At 41.1% G+C, this 27,242-nt stretch overlaps 1 long non-coding RNA gene across 2 annotated transcripts in view; it reads right to left on the bottom strand.

Annotated features, from left to right (window-relative positions):
* Positions 1-8,610: 8,610 nt before the first annotated feature.
* Positions 8,611-27,242, bottom strand: part of LOC146855726 (uncharacterized) — a 38,469-nt gene continuing 19,837 nt past the window's right edge. The window contains exon 3 of one of the 2 annotated variants that reach the window (XR_014980869.1): positions 8,611-8,898. This is a non-coding gene — a long non-coding RNA (uncharacterized LOC146855726). Of the gene's footprint in view, positions 8,899-21,402; positions 21,497-27,242 lie in introns of those variants that run through there. The other variant, XR_014980868.1, reaches the window with a different exon arrangement.

Raw genomic sequence — 27,242 nt, 5'->3', positions numbered from 1 at the left:
TCTCATTATCATTTGGGCTTACTGTATGCACGGTTTACGGGCCTAATTTAGATGACCCCGGGATGCTCGAGGAACTGGAGTTAGAGCTAGCCTCCTGGCCCTTATTATCTGTGGCGATTTTAATATTCACTTGGACACAAGTGGCCCTTTTATCAAGGAATATCAGGGGAGAAAGCCACAGGTGTTTAAAGCATTAGTTGCTCCGACTTCTAGCCATGGAGTAGTCGATATTTGGTCCTGTAGGAAGCCAAGGGACCTAGGCTATACTTACTTTTCTTACCTTCAAAGGATATACGTTAGGCTTGATTATTTTTTTACTTCTGCCGCTCTTACGGATGGTGCTAATATAAGGAATATGCTGAAAGTACTATCGGATCACAACCCTTTGATGCTGGAAATTACGGTGCAGGGGCATCAACGTTCTCTATCGAAGTAGACCTTTGATAGGAAATTATTGGTCACTGAGGGGTCATAGAGCGTATTATGAGATGGACCCCACAGTTCTTCGATTGAAATAGGTTCAGTGCCTCCAGAGAAATAGTGTGGGATACGTTTAAGGCTGGCTTAAGGTGGGAGATTGCTAGTTTTGTTGAACTACCTAGGAAGAGGCAGCGAGAGGAATTACTCCGACTAACAGATCAGTTGACGAAGTGTGAGGAGGAGCACATGGCTGCCATCGCTCAAAAACAGGCAGAACTACAAACTGAGTTGCAACTAGAGGTCATAAGGATAAAGGCAGAAATTAATGGCTTTTAGAATAAATCAGTCGTGGAAGCATTTCAAACCTATACCAGGGATAATTATGATTACGGGGAGACTACAGGCAAACATTTAGCACTACGCCTAAGACAAAAGGCAGTTACAAATAACATCTTGAGGTTAAAAAGGAAAGACGGCAACAGATCCCCAAGAAATTTTAAGTGTATTTGCGTAGTTTCATAGGGACCTTTATCAGATCGAGGATGAATCTCCAGAGGCCACTGGGCTTGAAGATGATGTGAACCCTCCTTCCCTGCAGGAACTAGAGGCAGGTATCTCGATTAGTGAAGTTACCAAGGCACTCCAGGCTACAGGGAAAGCGGCAGGCCCAATAGAATTCCGATGGATTTGTATAAGGTACCCGAGCCAGAGCTATCCCCCTTGCTCCTAAATCTGTTTTTGGCAGTACAACAGAAGGGGCTCCCACCTCAATCCTGGCAAGGTACCGACATAGTCGAATTCTTCAGGAAAGAGAAACCCGCCGAGAACCCATCCTCATATCGACCCATTTCCCTGATTAACGCCGATGAGAAACTATACTCTAAGATCATCACGCTCTGACTTGGCAAAGTTATTACCTCATTGATGAGTCCATGGCAACATGGTTTTTTACCAGGGAGAGGGACTACGGATCATGTACATCGGTTTAATCTCCTTGTTTGACATAGCAGATGTCTCGGGAGAACAGATGGCCCTGATTTTCCTCGACGCCCAGAAAGCTTTTGATCGAGTTGAGTGGGCATATTTATGGGACAATTTAAGATCCAATGGATGTGGACCACGCATCTTAACGGCTATAAAAGCTATGTATTCACAGCCATACGCTAGGATCCAATTGATGAGTAAGGAGTCCGAAAGGATTGTGGTAGCTCGAGGGACAAGACAGGGATGCCCTTGCTCACCAATTCTCTTTGCGCTATATATCGATCCGCTTATTAGGTCACTCATGCAAGACCAGTCGATCAAACCTATAGTGGTCAGGGGGTATAAGACCAAGGGTTTAGGAGATGCTGATGACATAGCAGTCATCACCCCCAACCCACTGGGAGCAATTGCGAGGATTTAAGTCTTGGCCAAGGATTTCGGCAGGAAGACCAGGATTGTCTGCACTAAAAGTATTCTCTGCCAGGATTCCCGCAGGACCGAGGTAACTACCTATCTTGGGATCGACATCTCGGCGAATGTCGGTTCTTTTTTGGCAATTAACTTGTCTCCATTTATAGATAAGATCAGCAGAGACCTAAAAAGAATAGATAGTTTACATATGTCTATAATGGGAAGGTGTAACGTGCTCAAAAGGACTATGTTTCCGAACGTTTTATATTTACTTCGCTGTATGCCGTTAGAGCCGGAGCCTGCTTTCTTTAAAAAACTAGATGGAATATTTTCCCAATTTATCTGGCATTTTCAGAAGGTCAGGCGTTCATTGAAATTCCTGACCCTTCCTCAAGATTGGGGGGTGGACAGTTCCCAATTTAGTATATAACTGCTGGGCCATAACATTACAACAAATTTCCGTCCTGTTTAAATCAAATATGGGGGCAGAAACATGCGGGGGAGCACGGGAATGCAAAGTCCCACCCTCAATATTTGAGTTGGCTATAGGTGGAGCAGCACCAGGGGTTCTACTCAGGCAGTTGGAGGTTAGTTATTACAAAAAAAAACATGATTTAAGCCTTGTAGGGCAGCTTGGAATGTATGGCATAAAATCTGGATGCTTTTAGAAATTCCCAGGCTCCAGAGATACCTACCCCTGTGGCGCTCGCCGGTTTTTCCGGCCCCTCTCTATGATGGAATTGGTAAACATTGGGAACAGGCAGGTGTTAGCAGAATAGGGGATGTCATTGATAGGAATAAAATGATTTCCTTTGTAGAGCTATAGGAGCGGTACAAAATTGACCCGAGATCGTATTTTAAGTATGTTTAAAATAGAAGGACCATCAGACCTGTTGTATCAATTATTACCTCTACAGATAGGATTCCGCTGCTAGAAACCATCCTATATAAAAAAAAAACGAATTAAGGCTAAATATTGCTTTTTGATGAAAGCCATTCAGGATAACCTCGTAAAAACTGAAACTACCTGGGCAGGCAAGTTAGAGAACCAGGACGTGGATCTAGGCAGGTCATTGGCTCTGTCTAAGAAAGTGTTTTTTTCTGCCAATCTAAAGGCCTAACACTTCAAAACGGTTTTTAGCTTGTATTTTACCCCGGTAAAACTGTTTGGTTGGGGGAAAAGGGAAAACGATCATTGCCTGAGATGTGTGCAAAGCCCTGCAGATCTGGCCTATATGTTTTTTGACTGCGGTAAGCTAAATGCCCTGAAGAAAGGGATTGGACTTTATGCAAAAGGTGTTACGACAGGATGTGTCTATCTCGCCAACTTTGATGCTGCTAGGTTTCGATGAGAAAGCACAACTAGCACCGACACAGGTAATTTTTTGTTTTATGGCAATGGCAGTAGCTCGAATGCTGATCGCAACAAAATGGAAGGATGTTGACCCTCCGGCATATCAAGCTTGGTATGCCAGAATGCTCTATATATATAACTTAGAGATGGCACTGTTCAAATATAAAGGACGGAGGGCGGGGTGAAGAGGCAGGAAAATCTGGGGCCCTCTAATGGAATAGGTCCGATGCATAAAGTCTCTGGCTTTTTTTCAAATTGTTGTTATTACGCAGTATGAAATGTTTCATTAATTTTGTGCCAGTTTAAACAAAAACAAAAAAAAAGAAACAATAGTGCCTGTAATGCCTTGATTATAAAGCCTGCGGATAAAGGTGAAGAAATAGTACTTCAAGCTAATAATGATTCCAATAAAGAAATTATGTGATAATTAGCTAACTCAGAACATTGTATGAGGCTGACCTCAGATCCGACTAGAGAAATTCAAGAACTCATTTCTGCTATTAGCAACTGAGGCAAATTGGAGGACTTTTTAAGCCAGAATGAATTCCTTTTTTTTAAATACCGAATACCCACGTACTCCATAATATATACATTGCATGAAGTACAGAAGAACCAGGAATTACCGGTATAGAAACCCATAGTTTCTCGCTGTGGCTCCATTTTGGAACCCATTGAAGAATTTGTTGATTTCTTTATTAAAGATTTTGTTCCTCATACCATTTGCTATGTGAGGGAATGTATGAATTTCATAAACAAAATAGAACACCATTCTTTCCACCAATCAGTCTCATTTTTGGTCACAAAAGATATTGAATCTTTTTAAACTAACATTCCTCAATCAGATAGTATTGCAGTAATCAGAAAAATTCTTGATACAAGACCAAGACCTCATCAAGTGCCTCATCAAGTGCCTACATCATTCGTAGTAGCTCTTTGAGCTACTTCAGCTCACATTGACGAGAAGTTTCAAGAAGCAAGATAAAGGAACTTCAATGGGAGAGGTTTTTTCTCCCAAATTTGCTATTTTGTTCACGGATAACCTGGAATCTGAGATCATTTTGACCAACCTTCATCCCTTTTACAGTCACATTGTAATGTGGAAACAACACATTGATGATATTTTCCTGATATGGCGGGGAGAACAAGATGAACTCTCAGAATTCCTTAGTTGGTTAAATACTGAATGTAAAGGTCTTAAATTTACTTAACATTACAACAAATCTGAAATAGCATTCCTAGATTTGGTGATCAAGACTTACAATGGGAATTTATACACTGTATTGTATCGCAAACCTACAAAAAGAAATACTCTCCTGTCTTATTCTAGTCTCCACTCCAGAGCCCAACTGGGCTCTTTTCCCTACTCACAATTTCTGAGAATTAGAAGAAATTGTATGCACAAAAAAGATTTTTTGATGAAGCAGACCAACTGTCACAATAAGTTATATCTAGACATTTAGTGAAAAGATCTTTCAAAAGAGCTTGGTATTGCCCAAGAAACGTGTTACTTACTTATAATAATGAAAAAAAGGAAACTAAAAAACTGGTTTGTGTTACTAAATTTTCACCGCTCTCAGACAATGTAGAGAAATATTTTTTGAAACATTGGAACGTATAAAATGTTGGTGACCTTACTCTTGAGAGGCCTATCTTTGCACTTTGCAAAAATAAAAGTACTAAGGACCACTTAGTGCGGGCAGCCCTTCAGTGGCCTACTACTAATCATACACTTCATGATCGCTGGGGTCTACCACTTGCGAAGGGTCTCTTTTAATGTGGCCAATGTAGTGCTTGTGCATTGCTATTGAATCCAAGCAATTTAATTATAAGTTTACTTTGAAACAATCCTCTTATCGTAATACTTCCAATGTGGTGTATGCTATTATATGCTCATTCGATCTTCAGTACATTGGGCAAACCGCACAAAAGATACAACAACATAGGAGTCACATTAGGTGTAAGATCATGATTGCACCATTGGTAGAACATTTTATACAGCACAACCATGCAGAAGATGAACTGCATGACAAGTAATCACTGCTGTAAATCTATCAAGCAGAGAAGGAATTGTCTCTCCACTCCTAAACAAAGAACAGCTGAAATGGACCCTTCTCTTTGACGGTATAAACAAGCTGAAAGACTGGACCTCTTAAGTGCAGTGACAATTGACTGCAGAAATAAGTAGGACGTCTGTGTAGTATACCTTGCTTTTATAATATAACAATACTGGTCTGCTTCTGCACATGGCCAGATACGAATTGTTTGTATTTTGAGGGCAAATTGTAATTATGTATTCATTGCTGTCTGGTGATTTTTTTTTGTTGCGTTTTTTCTTCCTTTCAAATTTTTTACTTTACCTTTTTTGCTACATACATTGTTTATTTTTTGTTTCTTCTCTAATTTATGATGGTATGATTTCCCAACGCCATCTGACGATATTTTTGCACCATGAGTAAAGTTCTCTTTTTGTGTCCATTGCCAGTCATTTTTCTTTATCTCTATTCTTGATTAGTCTAGTGTTTCAGCATTTGTCTGTTGCTGGTTGTTATAATTATTCAGGGCGTCAGTCTATTCCTTTTTGTATTCCCATTGCTGGCCCTCTTCCCTTCTTTTCTTGTCTATTCCTCTATGTTTATTACCCTAGCGGCCCACTGAGCAGAGCCTCGTTTTATGGCAACTGCTATGTTCGGAGCACGCACATTCTTTTCGGCGTCCATTGTAAGATCTGTTCTTGGAACTCGCGCGTTCGTCCACTCGTCCATTGCCAACGCGGGAATTGGCTTCTGTGGAGCACCAATGTCCCTTGTTTTCCGGCTCTGTATTATCAATCGGAAGGTATGCTGAACCTTTTTCATCATTATTTTACTAGCCCCACGGGCCCGACTGGCTTGTTTCTCATGCTTCTTATTTTGTATATTTATAGATAGTCCAGTGAACCACTCCTGCCTTCAGGTACCATTTATTTTTGGATTTCTTTTGACTTCCCTTGTCCCTGTTCAGTTTTTACATACAGATACTTTTCATGAGCTCTGACATTGTGACAGATTCACGTGCCATGGAACATTGGTATTTGTATATAGTTATGCTTATTTCCTCTTTTTTATATAAAATAAATGTTGTTTTGTACTCTTGATAATTTGTTTATCCGCATTTATGTGGTGACGTATAACGTTTCTCTGTTTGTAACTCATTATTATAATTTTTATCTTTTTCGTCTTTATTTTTGTGAATGTCTTTTATGATTGTATATTTATGTATTAAGATGTATCTCAGGCGTCTAATTATAACTGTCCTGATGATCATCCGCATATTTATATAGGATCGAAACTTCTTCGATATTACATGCAGACCCCTTTTCTCTTTGTATTAAAATTGAGTGGGCGGCATTGCTATTATTTATATTGTGACATAAATATTACACTGTTCACTCATATGTATTACTTCTGTTTGCCTGAGCACAACTATGACGTCACGTGTGCCTCACTGCCCATTATTATGTATGTTAATGAAAGTTTGCTTGTATTTTTGAATATTAATATATTGGTGTAAATATGTATATTTATTTTTTGCTATTCAAGTCTAATTCTTTATTTATGTGGGAACGTTGTTACTTGAAAATATGAACTAGCACGTGTGACACACACTATCCTTAGAATATCAGAAACTTGAAGAAATAAAGTCACCTGACTATGTTGCAATACAAAATCCAACATGATACTCAGTGAAATCTCTACATGTATGTGCCACCAACAGAATAATCACTCACACACCAAAGCACAACAAAGTTGTGACGTCTTAGTCAAAGTCAGAAAGCCACACTTTATCTAGTCCTGTAATGGATAGTATAGTAGAATTTATACAGAGCTTCATACCCGAGAACCACTTTCTCATCAGCAAAGAAACACAGCGGCGGTGTAGTCAGGTCCGGCTTTAGGGCAGTGCGACTGGTGCGGCCGCACTGGGCGCTGACCTGTGGTAGTGGCACTGACCTCAGGGGGGGGCACTGTGTTTAGCAATAACATATGATTGGTGAGATGAGGGGCACTTTTACCCAGTGGTAGTGAGAGAATCTGAGGAGGCGGTCATGGGGTGTGGGGGTGCCAAATGTTATTGTCGCACCGGGTGCCACCAATGCTAAAGCTGGGTGTAGTCTGCGGTGCCACGCTGAAAACATTGCAGTCATTCATTCCTTTATTCGTGATTATAAGACCCGGGAAAGCCAGTGAAGCAGTGAGGTCTGCAGGTGCAAGGGCACAGGCCCATCCCTGGGGCGCTCTGCTCTCCAGCCCATAGTTCAGTTTTTCTGCTGTTCTTCCAGATTCCCGTTTAACGGCTTCTGAAGCGATGGACTGATACCGGGGACAGCTCTCTTTCATTCGCTCTGACATAGCCCTACACATGGCTTGTTGACAAGGGTTCCAACTTTTTGCTGAAGTTTTTCAAAGGTCTCCCTGCTTTCTTCCACCAGGAAATTCCCTGATACTGCGACCTGGACCTGTACTGCTTCTCCGGCTCTGAAGGAGGAGATGTTGGCGTGCTCTTGTTGTTGGCTGTCATGGGACCAGTAAAACGGTAAGTAGATAGGAAGAGGTTTGGTTGAAGGAACTACCTCAATTGACAAGTCCAATAATGGAGTTGATTCTCTAGTCAATGTTTCTACCAATTTATAAGGTGAATGCGGTGTATTGTAGCTACCCTTCATATGCTGCCGATGGTAACTGTGGGTGTGCGCAGCATTTATCCGTGGCTTTACAATGCATCACTCGGGTCTGCAGCTGTTGTGCAGCACCACAGTATCACTGTGTACTAATGAGAGCCCGAGGAAGGCAGTGAGGTAGAGGCATTCATTAAGAGGCACACTGCACTGATTCATGTGCATGTCATCGACATGCACGTTATAGTGTCTTCCAACAATGGAGAAAGCACTGGCTCGATTTCATTGCCACCCCTAATGAACGTGCAGTGACAACACTTTTGCACAAGAGTTCCCAATAAGACCCATTCCACATAGAGTGGGGCAAAGGACTCCTGTATGCCTTCCTGTCACTGCATCTCCTGCCCCAAGTTCTGAAGAAGTTCAAGAACGACCAAGCCCAAGTTATCCTAATGGCTCCAGATTTGGGGCAGGCGAATGTGGTAGCAGGAACTTTTGGGCATGAGCATCTGCCCTCCGATCAGGCTGCTGCCCCGGAAGGATCTCCTGTAGCAGCAGCAGGGCAGGATCTTGCACCTGCGCCTGGCAATCTACACCTCAATCCATGGAGTCTAAGTGGAGGCAGTTGACTGCATTCAATCTACCTCCCTGATTAGTGGAAATCATCCTGGTACCCAGGCAGCCTTCTACACAATTTATGACAATAGAATAAATCAACACATGATATTATGCCATTAGTATTAAAATCATGCATTTAATTAACACAGAGTTATATGAGCCTCTCTTTTTCTTCTTCACGAAAATGTATTTATCTCATCCAACACAATAGTGCTATACAAAAAGTGATTATAGTGCAGATATCGCAGTGCCAGAGGAAGTGTAATATCATGTACAGAATTCCATAAAAACATTAAGCACCCACGGTTGTGATAATATTTATAAACATCAAGAATCCTGCCAACAAATTATTTGAGGTGTTCCAAATGAGTCAGTCACACAAGAGTGTCTTGTTGATATTTCGACCAAATCAGAAATTGGCGGGTTTCTTCAGGACTAGGACCACCTGTCTGTGCACCTGAAAAGAGTAGAAAGCGGCCCTTAATCTATAACAAGAATATTCATGATTTACAGTCGTCTCAAGCATTTAACAATACTACCCACATACCTTTGTAAGGACTCTGAGGGCATGTGCAAACACTGCCAATGTATACAGCACTTATTGTACATATAACATGGATACAAATCTTTGTCAAAGCCAGGAGGTCTCATAGGCGAGACCTATTGACTTTGCCAATACTTGTTCAAAAAAACATTTCTCGCGCATTCAACCTATTTGTTTTGTTTTGTTTACTGCTCCAAACTTGTCATAGACCATCTTGGAACAGTAAATACAAGAAATACCTGTTTTGACTCGTACACGTCATTGCGCCTTTTTTCCTCGTTTTGCAGATACTGCAGAGCATCAGCAGAAAGTGTTTTCTTTTCTCTTTTTCCTGATGCGGAGCAGCATGGGCAAACAACATTGGCATACCAATATGCCCATATTAGTAGGCAAAGGGCTTTGTCAATGCATGCTTAGCAATGTTTTTGGAAGTCGAGCATTTCTTCTCTCAACACTTTTTTAACAGGGGAATTCCCCACTCCTTGCCTCTAACTATTCTTTCTGTTTCGTTTTGTGCATTCTTTGCCAATATTTCACTCCTTTCACATTTTTTGTGCATGCTACACTTTCGACACTATGCCGATCCTCATTCTCTTGTGTCCTTGTGCATTTCAGCCAGGGAAACACTATTCTGTGTTTCTGCTGCTGAAGTAAGCTTGTTTTGTGTGGAAAAGCAAAGACGGTGCTAAAAAATATCCTGGGAATATTTTTCCTTTTGGTGTATTTGAGCTGAGATGTTCACTGCATTACTAAACTGCAGATAGCGATACAGTAGGGTGGTGCCTTCACGAGGCCTTGTTGTTCCATCCTTGCCTCCACCCAGATTGTATTAGTCTGATATATTTCCAAGTATATACCGAAGGCGCAAGCTCACCATCACCAAGCAGGGCGGAAACCTCTGAGTGGGCAACAGAATCAATGCTGCTACTAGGTGAATATATCCATACACACAGTGCAGGTTATGGCTGCCACTCCTTTGTGGTGAAGAAGGTGAAATCCCAACTAGGGCCATTATATATCAACTTAATTCACCATAGATACAGAATGAGTAAAACCCTTTATACACCAAGCGCTTAGTTGTTTGTTTGATACTTGAGAAGGACCAAGAGGATAGTATGACAAACTACTAGATGGTGGGGATGGATGAGGAGTCGAAGGAAAACCAATGATATCCTTCACATGCTGGTCAAATGAGCACGACAGGGGATAGTGATATTGGTCAATTGAGCAAGGCGTGGTATATTATAATCGGTCAAATTAGCAGGGCGGGGGATATTATTATTGGTCAATGAGTAGGGCAGGGGATATTAATATTGTTCAAATGAGCACAGTGAAGGATCTTGATAAGGTGAAATTAGGACATTGGAGGATATTAGTTTCAGTCAAATAAGCAAGGCACAGGACACTGGTTCTTTACCTTTTGAGATCTGTGGACCACCATTGAGTCATTATTGGAATCTGGGGACCCCCACTAAATCATTATTAGAATCCGGGAACCCCGGCCTACGCAATTTTGATGATTTGAACTGCAAAACTATACACAATATTGCAGAAACAAGCATTTATCAAGCAAATACACAAATGATAAAATATTTTATTTAATTCACAAATGTAAATAAAAAATGTTAATGGGAAAGGTGGAGCTTTTCTAAATTCAATTAATGCTACTTATCGTCCATACTATGTTCTGTTTGATGCAATTACACTGCTCCCACAAATCAATATGAGGAATGACAACTTCATTTTTAGCCTACAATATAAAATTCCTTCACATTTACCGATCAATTTAAAATTTTCAATGTGGTTTCTTTATTTATATACATTTTATTAATCTGTTAATATTATTATACTTTCTAAGCAGTATAGGACCCCCTTAGTAGGATTCGCAGACTCCCAGACTTCTGCGGGATACTCGGACCATAAGTTAAGTATCATTGGTGTAGGGTATTAATACTCTAAATTCAATTTTGGCCACTCATCGTCCATACTGTATTCTGTTTGATGCAATTTCACTGCTTCCACAAATCAATCTGAGGATGCCAACTTAATTTTTAGCCTTCAATTTCAAATTTCTTCACATTTCCCAACCGTTTTAAAATTTTCAAGTATACATTTTCCTTCTTTATTTACCTACATTTTATGAATCTATCACTATTATTCTATTTTCTAAGTTATCACAGATCCCCTGAGGATGTGTCATAGACTTCCAGGGGTCCCCGGATCATAGGTTAAGAACTGCTGGAATAGAGTATCAAATTAGCAAGGCAGGAGATATAAGAAATTTGACAAACCTTCTAGTGCAAAAAGAATCCTAGTGTCAAAAGCACATGAAACAAATTCAGCTCAAAAGATGGCATGATTTCTGGAGTTGATTGTATAATTTGCCCAAAAACCAATGCAAGAATCTATAGGTAGTTTATTATAAAAAAAAAGTGAGTTAACTCCATTGTGGCCATTTTTGGTCACCAAACCTTGTCCAAGCTTTGGGTGGGCAAAGATATCAAATTCTGACAGCAAAATGATGAACAACCGGGTAAGAATGACATTTTGTGTATTAACAGCATTTCTAATGCTAAAGCTACCTCCGAAACAACTGTTGGAGTGAACTGAGCAAAATACTTTAGATGTTAGTTACTCTCTCTCCAGATTGAAGGCTTTTTGTGTAAGTTGGGCCTTAGAATTTGTCTGGTACTTTGAAATGAATTATATGTCCTCATTTTCAGCCAGACAAATTGCAGGTATTTTAGACTTTGTGTGGCCAAGCTCAATTGCACTGGCAATTAGGTAATGGACAGTTTTCCTCAAACAAGGCAGCATGTAGCACGTGAAATTAGAGTCTTTGATTAATGGTGTACAGAAATACAACCCCTACGCAGTTAGGTTTGCTCAAATGGAGCAAGATTAATTTAAGAGGGCGCCTGGGGGTGATGTGGAGAGGCTGCCTGGAAAGGCGGCCTCAATGGCAGCACCCACTTTGATCTTGGAAGCTGTCTTTTAAAGTTACTGGCCTGTGGGTGGAAGGTGGCGGGGCCAGCTATGGGCGGGCCTTTTTTCACCTTTTATGGTGAGGACCTATGGTTGTGTGTCCTCGTTTGCTACCGACCTACAGATGCTTCCCTCTGTGCGACCACTGTCACCTGCTTCTTTTTCCATTGGTTCCTTCCTGGTTGGTGTCCAGCCCCTCTGGCCTCTTTTTCGGCAGTGCTGGATTCCTTGAAAAAAGGGTGCCTGTTTCAGTGTGGCATCTTGACCTCTGGTTTATACTCCTAGGAGGTTCACTGCCCCCGGCGTTGCTCGACTCCATTTGCAATTTTGCGGGTGGTCGACTGGCCAGAAACACCTCGGGTGAGAGGGGTAGGAGGCAGTGGGACTGAGTCCTGCTTTTTCTTGGATTTTAAGAGTTTTAAGGGTCAATGTCGTCATTTATAGGCAAAACTACCTATGTTTTTCTCTTAAAGTAACAGTACCTACTTTCTTCCAGTTGTGTGATAAACAAAAAGATTAGAAACCTATTGCGTGTTGTGTGTGCACCTGGGCTCAGGACTCAGCAATATTGGCAAAATCTTGGCCCTCAGACCACGTTTTAAAAGCGTTTTGTGTTTTGTAGTTTAAGTGAGTATTTCAAACCCAGGATACTGGCCTTACATATTTTACTACTAAGTGGCTTATTGTACCTGGAATATATTAATAATGCCTCAATAGGCAATCAAACGGCCAGGACGGCATTCCAGCAGCGAAGGAGATATGACAAGGGCAATGAAGAAGCTAGACTCAACTGAAGAGTTACTCTCTTTGTTGTGCCCATCTTTATTGCCGACCGGTAGAGGGGACCTCTTGGCTGGTTGTTCAGTCGGATCAGGTGGAAGAATGACTCAGAAGGGCAGGGGTGTCCCATCTAAAGCAGCTTTCTCCCAAGAAGACTACAAAAATTGGGACTGCAAGGAGAGTTTTTCCTTAGATAAAATCTTGGGGATTAGGGGTATTGAGCCTGAATTTGCCATTCTTCCAACTGATTCCTCGACCAGCAGTGTGGAGCCCCAGCCTGTAACAATGGCTCATTCGGGGGTCCAGCATCCCGGAACACAAGCTCCTGCTGCAGTTCCCGTCCCATCACAAAAAATGTTGTACTACCTGATGATTGTATGCTTTCTGAAAGTACTGTTTGTCAACAGGCTACTGGAGTCCAGTTGGCTCCCCCTGTTGTGCCAGTTAGTTTTGGGGGGCTGTGGCACAGGGGTTTATGAGCAAAACCCTTAGGGCAGGTTACCACCTCTATTCCCGCTCAAGTCACCTCCCCACATTTTTCAGTGGATTTGAGGGAGAAGATCTATAAAGGTGTATTTGTTGAAATTGTGATATAATCGTGGAAACACGTGCTAATGAGATGGAGAAATATAGTAAGGAATGCCCTCACAAGCAGCGTAAGCTCTTGGTCAGTGAGTCTCTGTCAAATTGGATTAAAAGTTTTACCAATTTTCAGGCTTTAGCAGAAAAAAAGCACTCCCACTCACCTGCTTTAGGCTCTCAGTTAGCTTGCTACCAGAAATAAATTGTATGTGATCATGCTGAGTTTGCGGGAAATTGTTGGAAAGAATACAATGGGATATTTCGCTGGAATAATGTTTCCAATACCAGCAAGCCTTTTGCTCACAGCAATTCTCAGGGGAAAAGAAAGGGGCCTGTTGGGGATATATTAAAAAAAAGAGCACATGCCCAGGTGGGTCCTGTAAATATAAGCATAATTGCTTCTTCTGTGGTCCGTCAGGCCATCCTGTGGTTTGCTTAAAATTCCAATGCTTAAAATGTAAAGTGCAGGGTTTAGCTAAACTAAGGATAACTTAGGCCTTGCTGTCCATTTTCACTGTGATGTTGTTTTCTAACACGCGACTCGAGCTGCTGAATTATTACTTGCCATAAGAAAGGATTCGTAGGTTTACTAGACGAGAGAGTGATTTTCCGTAGCTAAGAAAGCAGAGTGTACTTTCCTCAGGACAGAGCAGCTGTCCCAGATTGAATAATGTACTACGTAACATTTCATGTGCTGAGAACAGATGTAGTGTGCACAAGAACTCCATGTAGCAGAGTAGTGAGAAAATCTTTGAATGTATCCTATTGCAATTGTTGCTCCTTTGCTTCATTTCTATTGGCCGAGAGCATGTGAACCATGTACCAATGTAGTAAATGTATGAAGCTTTTGTCTACAGCACTATCAAAGAGTGTGATTCATCCATGGTAGGAGAAGACCTTTTCCCTACTTGTTGAAGGCAAATCTATGCTGGATTTTCACTAGTTACTTAGTTCTTTGCTGTATTCTTTATTTGTATGCGTATTGACATATATTGCTTGTTGGCCCAACTTGTGCATTTCTGTATTTTAATTCTTTGACTAAACCTTCAAATTGTATGCTGTTCTTAACCAGAATTGCTTCAGTCATGCCTTCTGCCACTCCAAGCTTTAAAATAAAGAGGAACGGGTCCAGCGGGGAGTGCCAAAGTCTGATCGGTACCACACTGCTCCCAATCCAATGCCAGCATGCTGAGTAGAACAAATTAAGGTGTGGTTTAGGGCATTGACAGTTCAAGTGCTTCAAGAAGGCAAAGGATAAAGACTGAGAATGAGACACACTTGGGGAGGTTGAAAGGCCTGTTTATCTTTGTACTTTTGAAGAAGTTAGTTCACTCAGGACTTGGGTTGGTCCCTAAGGCGAATTTCACTGCATACATGATCTCTTTCCTCAAAGGGGGTCTGTCAGTTAATGACCTGATTGACTCTGTTTTGTGTTCTGTGAAGTATGCCTCTTTGGATCAACCCATTCAGATGCTCGCATCATTGAGTGGTGTGGCTCTCCTAGCCAAGGCGGGCATTAAGTTCACCCTGAAGATTTTCATCTGCTGAGGTTTCGATTTAAATGCGCATTTTCTTTGATCAATGCAAATGTTGTGAATTTCTTGTGCTTATTTTAAGATGTTTAGCAGATTTCTGGAATGGATTTTCAAGACTGAGACAGGTTCTTCATGGGTGCTGCACTGTTAGGTGATTTTTTGGTTCCTTGGACTCCCCGGTTCTGGGCATTGCCAGCAGTCACCCACCTCCTTCCTTGAGTTGCTGGATAAGGTAGGCATTCTCGTGGCAAAGGATAAGACCAGTGTCCCTACTACCAAGATCATTTTCCTGTACATCTATATAGACACAGAAGAGGGTTTATGTAGGTTGCCTTGTGACAAAGTACTTACATTCAAGGATTATTTTTCTGTTTGCTTATGGCGCACAAGGTTGCTGCATCAGTTTCAACCAGTGGGTTGCCCGTTTTCATTTTCCAGGTCAATTGATTGGGCAATGGCTAGTTTGAAAGAGAAGCCTCACAGAACTAGGTTGTCTAGCGAAGTAAAGCAGGATAAAGGATTTGGGTGGCATTTCTTGACAGTGTTAATGGTTCCGTGGTGTTCACTGGTGCAGCCGAAAATGTGGGTTTTGGTGCAGATCTAGACAACAAATGCTGTGCTCAGACATTACCGGTCAAGTGGACTCAGAATGGTTTGGTGAAGAATGTGGCTTTTTTGGAACTCTTCTCCATATTGGTTTCCCCTCTACATTTGATCTGATCACTTTAGTGACCGGTGAGTGGTATTCTAGTCTGAGAACATGGTGGTAGTTGAGTAAATTAACATGCTCACTGCAAAATGGTTTTGATGTTACTTATGGAAATTGGACTGCAATGTCTCAACAATAATGGTAATTTTAGGGCTAACCATGTTTGAGGGGTAATGAATAATGCTGCTGATGCTTCATCTTGCTTTAAGTTCCAAGAATACAGGCGCTTCCTTCCAGAGGCAGGCAACGATCCCACACATTTCTCATAAATCTCTAGAGTCTAAGTGTATTGCTCTTACAGACCTTGTGGCAGCAAGTCAATTTCCATGGACTAGAAGCGCCTGCGCCTATGAGGGGGCACTGAAGCATTACCAGTCTTTTGTGGAAGGGGCAGGTGGTCTGGATGTGTTCTTTCAGGAGCTGATGGTAGCATTTATAGCTGTGCTTAGGCGTGAGGCAAGACCAGCCACTTACTTGAGGGAGCGTTTGCTGCCTTTTCTTATTCTAGAATAGCTGGGGCCCGTACTTCAGTAAGTCTTTCCTTGTTAGGAGAGCAATTAACGGGTGCGGGAGGTTAAAAAGACCTAAGCAAGATTCTAGGAGGTCACTGGACCTCAATAAATTGAGCACAGTGGTGACCTGTCCTCCTTTGGTTTGTGAGTCTGATTTTGAGGTTGTCCTGTTCAAGGCATTTTTCTGCCTGGTCTTTAATGGACTGTTTAGGGTGAATGAGCTGGTTGTTTCGTCAAGGGCAGATCTTGGCTGTGGGCTTTTTCTTGAAGCAATTGCATGGCAGGATAATGGAATAGCCATCTTCCTGCCATTTTTCAAAACTGATGACCAAATAGTACTGAACAGTTCTCCGGGCAACCGTTGCTGCCCTGTTATGGCTCTATAACAGAGGTTGCGAAATGTTTTAGAACCATAACCCACTCTTTAGAATGACGAACGTTTGTGACCCCCCTACCCTTAGTGGACATGAGGAGGGGCCGTTTTTGAATGAAACTAAAGCATCGTGGGTAGTGCATTGTTATTTACAGACAGCACATTTTCCATTGAAATGGCCACTAACTTTGCACAGACATACCGTTTTACTGATTCAACTATATAGCACACAAATGATGATGTGTGTGCATTGGGTTTCTGTGAATATCTATCATTTGTGCATCACCAAGTAGAGTGTTCTGATTTGTTTTGATCCTATTAAAATTTTCGTTTGCAGCACGCTTCAGAATTACCCAAAAATGTGCTTCATTTTCGCTTTCCTAACTGCTGAATGTAAACAGTTTGTTTACAAGTACTTACATTTTGTTGTGTTTTGCAAAACAAATATGATCCTAAAGCCTTATTTATTTATTTAGTTGGAAAATTTTATAGAGCGCGAATATGACCCGAACAGGGTGTCAGAGCGCTGTACATGTAAGCAAAACATAAAAGAAGTCAAGCAGACATACGGTGATCAACATAGATATAACATAGATATATGGAGGCAAAGTAAAATATGGTTAAGAGGTAGATCCTGGCTGTAAAGCATGAGCTAAAAGTTAGTTTGGTGATTTCAAGTCCATAGTTTCAGGCAGCTTTTCAAGAACATCCCTTTTAGTTCTTTTTTGAATGAGGCGATAGAGGGGTTTGTTCTGATTTCTGGGGTAGAGCGTTCCATATTCTTGGAGCGAGGCTGAACAAGGCACGGTTGTAAGTTCCCTTCTTCATGAACTTATGCAGTTTCAGTAGAAGAATTATGAGTTTTTTAGTGTCCGATTCAGACCAGATAGTTCGAGTTTTTTTGCCAGGTAAATTGGAGTGTTATGATGGAGTGCTTTGTAGATCATGCAGGCTATCTTGAACTGGACCCTTGCTTAAACAGTGAGCCAATTAAGTTGGGTTGAATCAGGTGTGATGTGATCCTGTTTTTGTGATCCTGTGATGAGTCTGGCTGCTGAGTTCAACGTAGCTCTCAGGGAGGCCAGTCGGCTTCAGGTAGCCCCGCCAGGGTCGCACTTCTGTAGTCGAGGCGGGAGATGACTAGGGATTGAACTTCTAACTGCATGTCATCCGTAGATAAGAAAGGTTTGAGTTTCTTTAATGTGTTGAGTTGATGATTGGCTCCTCTGATGGTTGCACTGATGTGGTTTTGCATATTCAGGTGTTTGTCCAGAGTTATGCCTAAGGATTTAGCGGAGTCCACAACGTGAGGAGTGCAGTTGAGTGCCGTTTGTAGTTTGAGCCAGTTTTGAATGGGGGCTTTATGATTTTTGGGAGCAATCAGGAGGAAATCGGTCTTGAGTGTGTTTATCATAAGGCGATTATGAGTTATCCAATGTTGGGTTTTCAGCAGAACAGAGTTAAGAGTTTTTATGTCATCAGGTGATGAGATTTTTAGGTATAATTGAGTGTTGTCGGCGTACATATGGTATTGGATGTTTGCGTACTTCAGAATTTCGATGAGGGGTTCCATGAGTAGGTTAAAAAGCATGGATGAGAGTGCGTATGCTTGGGGCACTCCAATTGGTACAGGCGTACTGTTAGATCGAGAGTATTTGATTTTGAATCTTTGCATTCTGTTGTGAAGGAATGAGGCAAACCAAGTTAAAATTGGACTGGATAGCCCCATCATTTTTTCTAGGAGATGAATTGGGTTATGATGATGATGATGATGGTTCATTTGTAGAGCGCCTGGCTACCCCAAAAGGTGTGTCCCCGCGCTAGAAGCACATCCGGAAGAAGAAACTAGACTATTGAGCTACTGTTTGTACAGCCAGGTTTTCAGTCTACTGCGAAAGGTTGGTTCAGATTCCTCAACACGTAGCCAGAGATAGAGAGTATTCAATTTTTTGGCCTCAAGGTAGCCGAAGGATCGTCCGCCTAGCCTAGCTTTCCTTATCCTGGGGATCTTAAGTAAGTGTGCTCCCGTTGAGCATAGCTGGCGACTGGGATTGTAAGGGGTGATGAAGTCATGTAGGTAGCTGGGGCCTTTCCCCTGTAGTCTTTTGTGGCAAAAGCATAAGGCCTTAAAAAGAACTCTTTTCTCGATAGGCAGCCAGTGGAGGGAATCCAGGGCTTTCGTCGTTGAAGAGCGACTGGGAAGAATGAGGACAAGAACAGAACCCTGTGACACCTCTTCCGGTGCCAATTCATGATGCACAGCCGAATTATTGGAATGAATCCAATCAATCAAAAAAAAAATTCTTCTGCTTAGTTTATCAGTTTATCCAATATTTACTCCATTGCTTTTTTATCAATCTTGCATTCAATTCATTTTACTCATTCCAGTCACTAAAACGCAGGAGACTTTCTGGATTCCACATGCCACATCTTTATTCGAATAACCCAATGCATTTCGGGAACAAAGTCCCTTCGTCAGGGGTATCTAAAATACAAGAATCATATATACACTGTTACCATCGTAATTGCTAAATGATGCCTTTTAACAACATTGTCGAATATGCCTCCGTTGCTAAGTATCTGTCTATAATCATCACTTCATGGAATATTCTATCTGCTACGCATAGCGCTCTTTAACACCTGTTTGAAATTTAAACACGATGTGCATTATTAACTTATCTCCCATATACATTGAGCCCCTAGTTCAGCGACCTTTCACCAAACCCTAACACAACTATACATGAAAGTACGCTTACCGTAGCACATGGAAAAACGCATGTTTAAAATAATCAAAGCTCGCTTAAAAGCCACGATTCTGCAAGCATCTCGAGAAAGTATCACAGCACCGATTTTCTTTCACGTTGAACAAAATTCAATTGTTGATAGCTAATGCTGCTTTTATCCCACCTCCCTGCTTCCCCACAGGTGAGTAATCACGTGTATGCTCCTCGATGAATACGAACAACACTAAAAACAGACTTCTCATATTTCGTGTTTCAAACTCGTAATCATGGTGACATATAAACTCCTACAATTCCCAGAACCCCACCACTCGAGCCTTTTCTAGCTGTTGTCAGACAATATTTCAACCAGCCCTGTCATGTTAATAACCAGTGTTATACGCTGATCAGTTAAACAATGTTATAAAATTCTTATTAACTGTCTTTACTGTGTATTGATAATAAATAAATAAAAGAAAGTAATAATTCCGTTCTAATGTTCATAAAAATTCCCTTTTGTTTTGGCCGAAAAACCCATCCTGCGTTCGATGTCTGTTTTTCCAATTACATATGAATTTCCTTCGTTTTCCTCATATTTATACCGATCTCCTCATGGGTGCAACCTCACAGTCGGACGGAATCAAATATAAACAACAGTGAAGTAGCGAGTTGCACACCAGCGTACTCAAATTTTAGAGTCTTGTAATCTTTCAAACTGTGTTGGCGTGCAAACGTGAGGCGCGCTCCGCCCTGTTGCGCGCTGCAACATAACAGAACCCTGTGACACCTCTTCCGGTGCCAATTCATGATGCACAGCCGAATTATTGGAATGAATCTAATCAATCAAAATTTTTTTTTCTTCTGCTTAGTTTATCAGTTTATCCAATATTTACTCCATTGCTTTTTTATCAATCTTGCATTCAATTCATTTTACTCATTCCAGTCACTAAAACGCAGGAGACTTTCTGGATTCCACATGCCACATCTTTATTCGAATAACCCAATGCATTTCGGGAACAAAGTCCCTTCGTCAGGGGTATCTAAAATACAAGAATCATATATACACTGTTACCATCGTAATTGCTAAATGATGCCTTTTAACAACATTGTCGAATATGCCTCCGTTGCTAAGTATCTGTCTATAATCATCACTTCATGGAATATTCTATCTGCTACGCATAGCGCTCTTTAACACCTGTTTGAAATTTAAACACGATGTGCATTATTAACTTATCTCCCATATACATTGAGCCCCTAGTTCAGCGACCTTTCACCAAACCCTAACACAACTATACATTGAAAGTACGCTTACCGTAGCACATGGAAAAACGCATGTTTAAAATAATCAAAGCTCGCTTAAAAGCCACGATTCTGCAAGCATCTCGAGAAAGTATCACAGCACCGATTTTCTTTCACGTTGAACAAAATTCAATTGTTGATAGCTAATGCTGCTTTTATCCCACCTCCCTGCTTCCCCACAGGTGAGTAATCACGTGTATGCTCCTCGATGAATACGAACGACACTAAAAACAGACTTCTCATATTTCGTGTTTCAAACTCGTAATCATGGTGACATATAAACTCCTACAATTCCCAGAACCCCACCACTCGAGCCTTTTCTAGCTGTTGTCAGAAAATATTTCAACCAGCCCTGTCATGTTAATAACCAGTGTTATACGCTGATCAGTTAAACAATGTTACAAAATTCTTATTAACTGTCTTTACTGTGTATTGATAATAAATAAATAAAACAAAGTAATAATTCCGTTCTAATGTTCATAAAAATTCCCTTTTGTTTTGGGCGAAAAACCCATCCTGCGTTCGATGTCTGTTTTTCCAATTACATATGAATTTCCTTCGTTTTCCTCATATTTATACCGATCTCCTCATGGGTGCAACCTCACAGTCGGACGGAATCAAATATAAACAACAATGAAGTAGCGAGATGCACACCAGCGTACTCAAATTTTAGAGTCTTGTAATCTTTCAAACTGTGTTGGCGTGCAAACGTGAGGCGTGCTCCGCCCTGTTGCGCGCTGCAACATAACAGAACCCTGTGACACCTCTTCCGGTGCCAATTCATGATGCACAGCCGAATTATTGGAATGAATCCAATCAATCAAAAAAAAATTTCTTCTGCTTAGTTTATCAGTTTATCCAATATTTACTCCATTGCTTTTTTATCAATCTTGCATTCAATTCATTTTACTCATTCCAGTCACTAAAACGCAGGAGACTTTCTGGATTCCACATGCCACATCTTTATTCGAATAACCCAATGCATTTCGGGAACAAAGTCCCTTCGTCAGGGGTATCTAAAATACAAGAATCATATATACACTGTTACCATCGTAATTGCTAAATGATGCCTTTTAACAACATTGTCGAATATGCCTCCGTTGCTAAGTATCTGTCTATAATCATCACTTCATGGAATATTCTATCTGCTACGCATAGCGCTCTTTAACACCTGTTTGAAATTTAAACACGATGTGCATTATTAACTTATCTCCCATATACATTGAGCCCCTAGTTCAGCGACCTTTCACCAAACCCTAACACAACTATACATGAAAGTACGCTTACCGTAGCACATGGAAAAACGCATGTTTAAAATAATCAAAGCTCGCTTAAAAGCCACGGTTCTGCAAGCATCTCGAGAAAGTATCACAGCACCGATTTTGATTGATTGGATTCATTCCAATAATTCGGCTGTGCATCATGAATTGGCACCGGAAGAGGTGTCACAGGGTTCTGTTATGTTGCAGTGCGCAACAGGGCGGAGCGCGCCTCACGTTTGCACGCCAACACAGTTTGAAAGATTACAAAACTCTCAAATTTGAGTACGCTGGTGTGCATCTCGCTACTTCACTGTTGTTTATATTTGATTCCGTCCGACTGTGAGGTTGCACCCATGAGGAGATCGGTATAAATATGAGGAAAACGAAGGAAATTCATATGTAGTTGGAAAAACAGACATCGAACGCAGGATGGGTTTTTCGGCCAAAACAAAAGGGAATTTTTATGAACATTAGAACGGAATTATTACTTTGTTTTATTTATTTATTATCAATACACAGTAAAGACAGTTAATAAGAATTTTGTAACATTGTTTAACTGATCAGCGTATAACACTGGTTATTAACATGACAGGGCTGGTTGAAATATTGTCTGACAACAGCTAGAAAAGGCTTGAGTGGTGGGGTTCTGGGAATTGTAGGAGTTTATATGTCACCATGATTACGAGTTTGAAACACGAAATATGAGAAGTCTGTTTTTAGTGTCGTTCGTATTCATCGAGGAGCATACACGTGATTACTCACCTGTGGGGAAGCAGGGAGGTGGGATAAAAGCAGCATTAGCTATCAACAATTGAATTTTGTTCAACGTGAAAGAAAATCGGTGCTGTGATACTTTCTCGAGATGCTTGCAGAATCGTGGCTTTTAAGCGAGCTTTGATTATTTTAAACATGCGTTTTTCCATGTGCTATGGTAAGCGTACTTTCATGTATAGTTGTGTTAGGGTTTGGTGAAAGGTCGCTGAACTAGGGGCTCAATGTATATGGGAGATAAGTTAATAATGCACATCGTGTTTAAATTTCAAACAGGTGTTAAAGAGCGCTATGCGTAGCAGATAGAATATTCCATGAAGTGATGATTATAGACAGATACTTAGCAACGGAGGCATATTCGACAATGTTGTTAAAAGGCATCATTTAGCAATTACGATGGTAACAGTGTATATATGATTCTTGTATTTTAGATACCCCTGACGAAGGGACTTTGTTCCCGAAATGCATTGGGTTATTCGAATAAAGATGTGGCATGTGGAATCCAGAAAGTCTCCTGCGTTTTAGTGACTGGAATGAGTAAAATGAATTGAATGCAAGATTGATAAAAAAGCAATGGAGTAAATATTGGATAAACTGATAAACTAAGCAGAAGAAATTTTTTTTTGATTGATTGGATTCATTCCAATAATTCGGCTGTGCATCATGAATTGGCACCGGAAGAGGTGTCACAGGGTTCTGTTATGTTGCAGCGCGCAACAGGGCGGAGCGCGCCTCACGTTTGCACGCCAACACAGTTTGAAAGATTACAAGACTCTAAAATTTGAGTACGCTGGTGTGCATCTCGCTACTTCACTGTTGTTTAAGAATGAGGACAAGGCATGCCGCTGCCTTTTGAATGCGTTGGAGGCGTGTCATGCATTCTTTTGGGGTACCCAGATATAGAACGTTTCCATAATCTAGCTGTGAGGTCACCAGAGTGTGGACTATGGTTTTCCTGGCTGACACCGGCAGGAAGTCTAGGGTTTTCTTTAACATCTTCAAGGTGCTGAAACATCTCCCTGCCACCTTTCGGGTTTGAGACTCAAAAAAGAGTTTGGGATCGAGCCACACTCCTAGGTTTTTAACCTCGGTTTTAGGCTCAGGGATAGGGCCCAGTGTTTGCGGCCACTTGGTTGTATCCCAGATGGAGGGGGATTTTCCAACAATCATGACCTCTGTCTTACTTCCATTCAATTTAAGACAGTTGTTGGACATCCATGAGGTCAGCTCATTGAGGCATGAAGAGAATTGTAGTACTGATTTGCCCGCATCTTGTGCCAATGTCACCACAAGCTGTGTGTCGTCAGCGTACGACACCATGGAGATCTTGTAGTTGTCCATAATTTTTAGCCAGAGGTCCTATATACAAGTTAAAAAGGGTGGGGCTCAGAATGGATCCCAGTGGGACCCCTTGGTGAAGTGGTAGGGTTTTAGATCAAACAATATCATGTTTGACTGTGCCGAATGACAATGATAGGTCAAGTAGTATGAGAAGGCAGAGTACGTTCTGGTCAAGTCATCTTAGCCTTACCTTTCACACTTCCTGGTCTCCAGCAAAATGTCACATCATTCACTTTAAAAACCTCTTTCACTTTGCAATCAGAGAAGCAAACGTAAACACCAATTCCTATGTTAAAAGAATAAGCAGCAATTTGTCAGATGATATAGCTTGACTTTTATGTATTAAACTGTTTTTATTAGATTTAACAATATATACTGCCTTTGCATGCAGTGTTAATTGACATTGATAATTTCAAGTGGTAGGTAAAACCTGGTGTTGCCTATAGAAATATCAATGGTTTGCAATGTAAAATATCAGATGGTACAACACTGTAAAATGTTTACATTTTACATTATACAGTGAGTGTCAACAACTGTGGGGTGCCACAAATCTTAAACTGGGGTTAAACTAGGGAGGGAAATCTAGTAAGAGATGTGGACGGGTCTAGAAGTAGTAATAGAGCAAGTGAGATTTGGCGAGGGTAAGTTGCTGGGAGAGACTGTGCTACTCTGTGGGTCAGTGTGATGGCGTGGAGATGGGTAAGCATGGAGCATGCACAGAAGCTTCTCTGTGTGCTCCCAATTGGGGCGGTTGTTAAAAACGATCATCAGGCCATGGACGATGCCAAATGAATTCTTTATTGAATTTTACAATATTAAGGGCCCACGAGAGACCACCAGCACTGGCGCGCCCCGCTCACGACAGGATGAGCGCGGGAGCAGGGCTGACGTCACATAAATATTCTCCGAACATTCGGAGATGACAGCTATGTGACGTACACCAAACATAAACAAAGAACTTCACTGGAAGTCGAACAGGGTTATAATTATTTTCAATACATCCTCAACATCTCCCTTTCTTAATCCAACAACAACACATTAATACAACTCATATTCATCATATCGTTTAGGAGGTTTGATTTCCCTTCTAGACCTCCCCTGAAGACTAGTTCCTTGACCTTCCACTTGTTCTTTGGCCTCCATATTCACAACTTTGCCTCCGCTTCGTTGGTTTGTGCCAACTTCTTTTCCTGAGCTTGGTCTTGTCTGTACGTTGACATGAGATGACTCCTTGCTGTGGGTGTCTTCCATTGTCACACAACTGGTTCTAGTTCCTTTGTTGTAAAGTCCATTCCACCTTTCATCGGGGTCACTTATACTCTGATTTGCAGACGCATTTTCTTCCCAATGCAACATGCCTTCATTTGCATCTCCATCTTGTTTATCTTTTCCTTCCATCATAATTTTTTCTTGTCCTTTTTTTAGTTTTATCACATCGTCCTTACTTCGCCATCCTCTCTTTTCCAAACAAACAGCCCCTTTGGATGCCTGATGCACTCGAATAGGATTACTGAACACCGACTCCCCTTTGGCCACCTTATAGTTTTTTTTTACGATTACCCAATCCCCTTTTCCAATGTCTTTTCCTTTTCCCTTATTTGTTACATCGGCATATGCTTTAGACTTTTCTTGCTTTGAGACAATTTTCTGTTTGACTCTTACCACGTTGTCCCTTATTTCCTCTGCTATCTCGTTTCCTTTGTACCACCTGTTGTACTTTGGTGTGAGCTCACTGATGCACTCCCTTCCCCTCATCAGATAGAATGGAGTGTGTTTGGTGGTTTCATTAGGAGTAGTGTTGTATGTGTCTATTTTTTCACACATATAGTTTTTTACATTTAAATTTGATTCAATTGCTATTTGGATACCTTCCTTTATGAACTTGATCATTCTTTCCACTTGTCCATTACTTTTTGGGCTGTATAGTGGTGTTTTTTCCTGTTTGATTCCTAATTGACCAAGGAAATCAGTCATTTGTTGAGACACTAGTTGAGTTCCATTGTCTGAAACTATGATTTTAGGTTGTCCTTCTATGGAGAAGACTTTTCTCAGAAACTTTATCACGCGTTCAGTGGTCATGCCCCGTACAAACTTGTAATGCACCTATTTTGAGTAATAGTCAGATAACACAATCCCATACCTGCATTCTTCTTGTAACAAGTGGAAAGGTCCTGCAAAATCAATTGCTATTTTTGCCCATGGGCCACTTGGTATCTCAACCATTTGCAGTTCCCCTTTTCTTACTTTCCAGTGTTTGTCTGCTTTTAAGCACTGTTCACATTTCTCAATGTATCCGTTCACATCGCTTGTTATTCCTGGTCACCAGTAATATTTCCTCAATATGTTTTTTGTAGCTGTGCAGCCTGGGTGACCTTTGTGAGCTATTTCAATTAGTTTCTGCCTCAATTTTGCTGGCGGTACAAACAGGTCGCATCTTTTTAAGAACCCATTTTTGATTGTTAGTTCTTCCCTATTTGTTGGTACCTTTTTAATCCATTTTCAAGGTTTTTAATTGGAGGCCATTTTGATGTAAGATGATTCATAACCTTCTGCAACATGTTGTCCTCCATTGTACTGTCCAACCACTCTTCTTCTGTAATTGACCCGTTGCACATCGCCGTTGCATCAACTAATGCCACTACACACTCTTTGTCCTCAAGAGAACCCTCTTCCTTTACGTGTATAGGCAACCTCGACAAACAGTCTGCCCTGCAGTTTTTGCCTCCTTTTATGTGGCTTATGCTGAAATTGTACTCCTGCAGCATGGATAACAACCTGATTAGCCGTGAACTTGCTTTGCCGTTACCACGTCCTCTACCATCCATCATGTATGTCAATGGTTTGTGGTCCGTGACAATTTCAAATTCTTTTCCCCATAAATAGTTTTTCAATTTTTTTACAGCCCAAACACACGCAAGTGTTTCGCGTTCTATTGTGCTATAATGTCTTTCTGCCTCGCTCAAAGTTCTTGATATAAAAACAATTGTGTTCTCTGTTTTTCCATCCATTTGACAGAATACAGCACCAATTCCTTTCGCACTTGCATCTACGGTGATGCCATTTTTTAAATTTGGGTTGTATGGTTTTAGTGCAGGTGCTTTAGCAATATCGTTTTTGATTGTTTCAAATGCTCCTATTTGTTCATTCAACCATTGGTACTTCACATTTTTCCTCAATAACTGTCTTAAAGGTTCCGCCTTATTTGCATACCCTTGTATAAATTTCGCATAGTATTCGCTGAGACCTAAAAATGATTTCAAGGAGTCCTTATCTTCTGGTTCGGGTGCCTCCCTTATTGCTTTTACTAAGTCATCCTTCGGTGTTACTCCTTTTGAAGTTAGGGTATGCCTCAGATACTCTATTTTTTCTTCCATGAAATTACATTTTT

The sequence above is a fragment of the Triturus cristatus genome, chromosome 4_1, assembly GCF_964204655.1.
Source record: "Triturus cristatus chromosome 4_1, aTriCri1.1, whole genome shotgun sequence".
NCBI lineage: Eukaryota > Metazoa > Chordata > Amphibia > Caudata > Salamandridae > Triturus > Triturus cristatus.
This window is presented reverse-complemented; position numbering and strand designations above follow the sequence as displayed.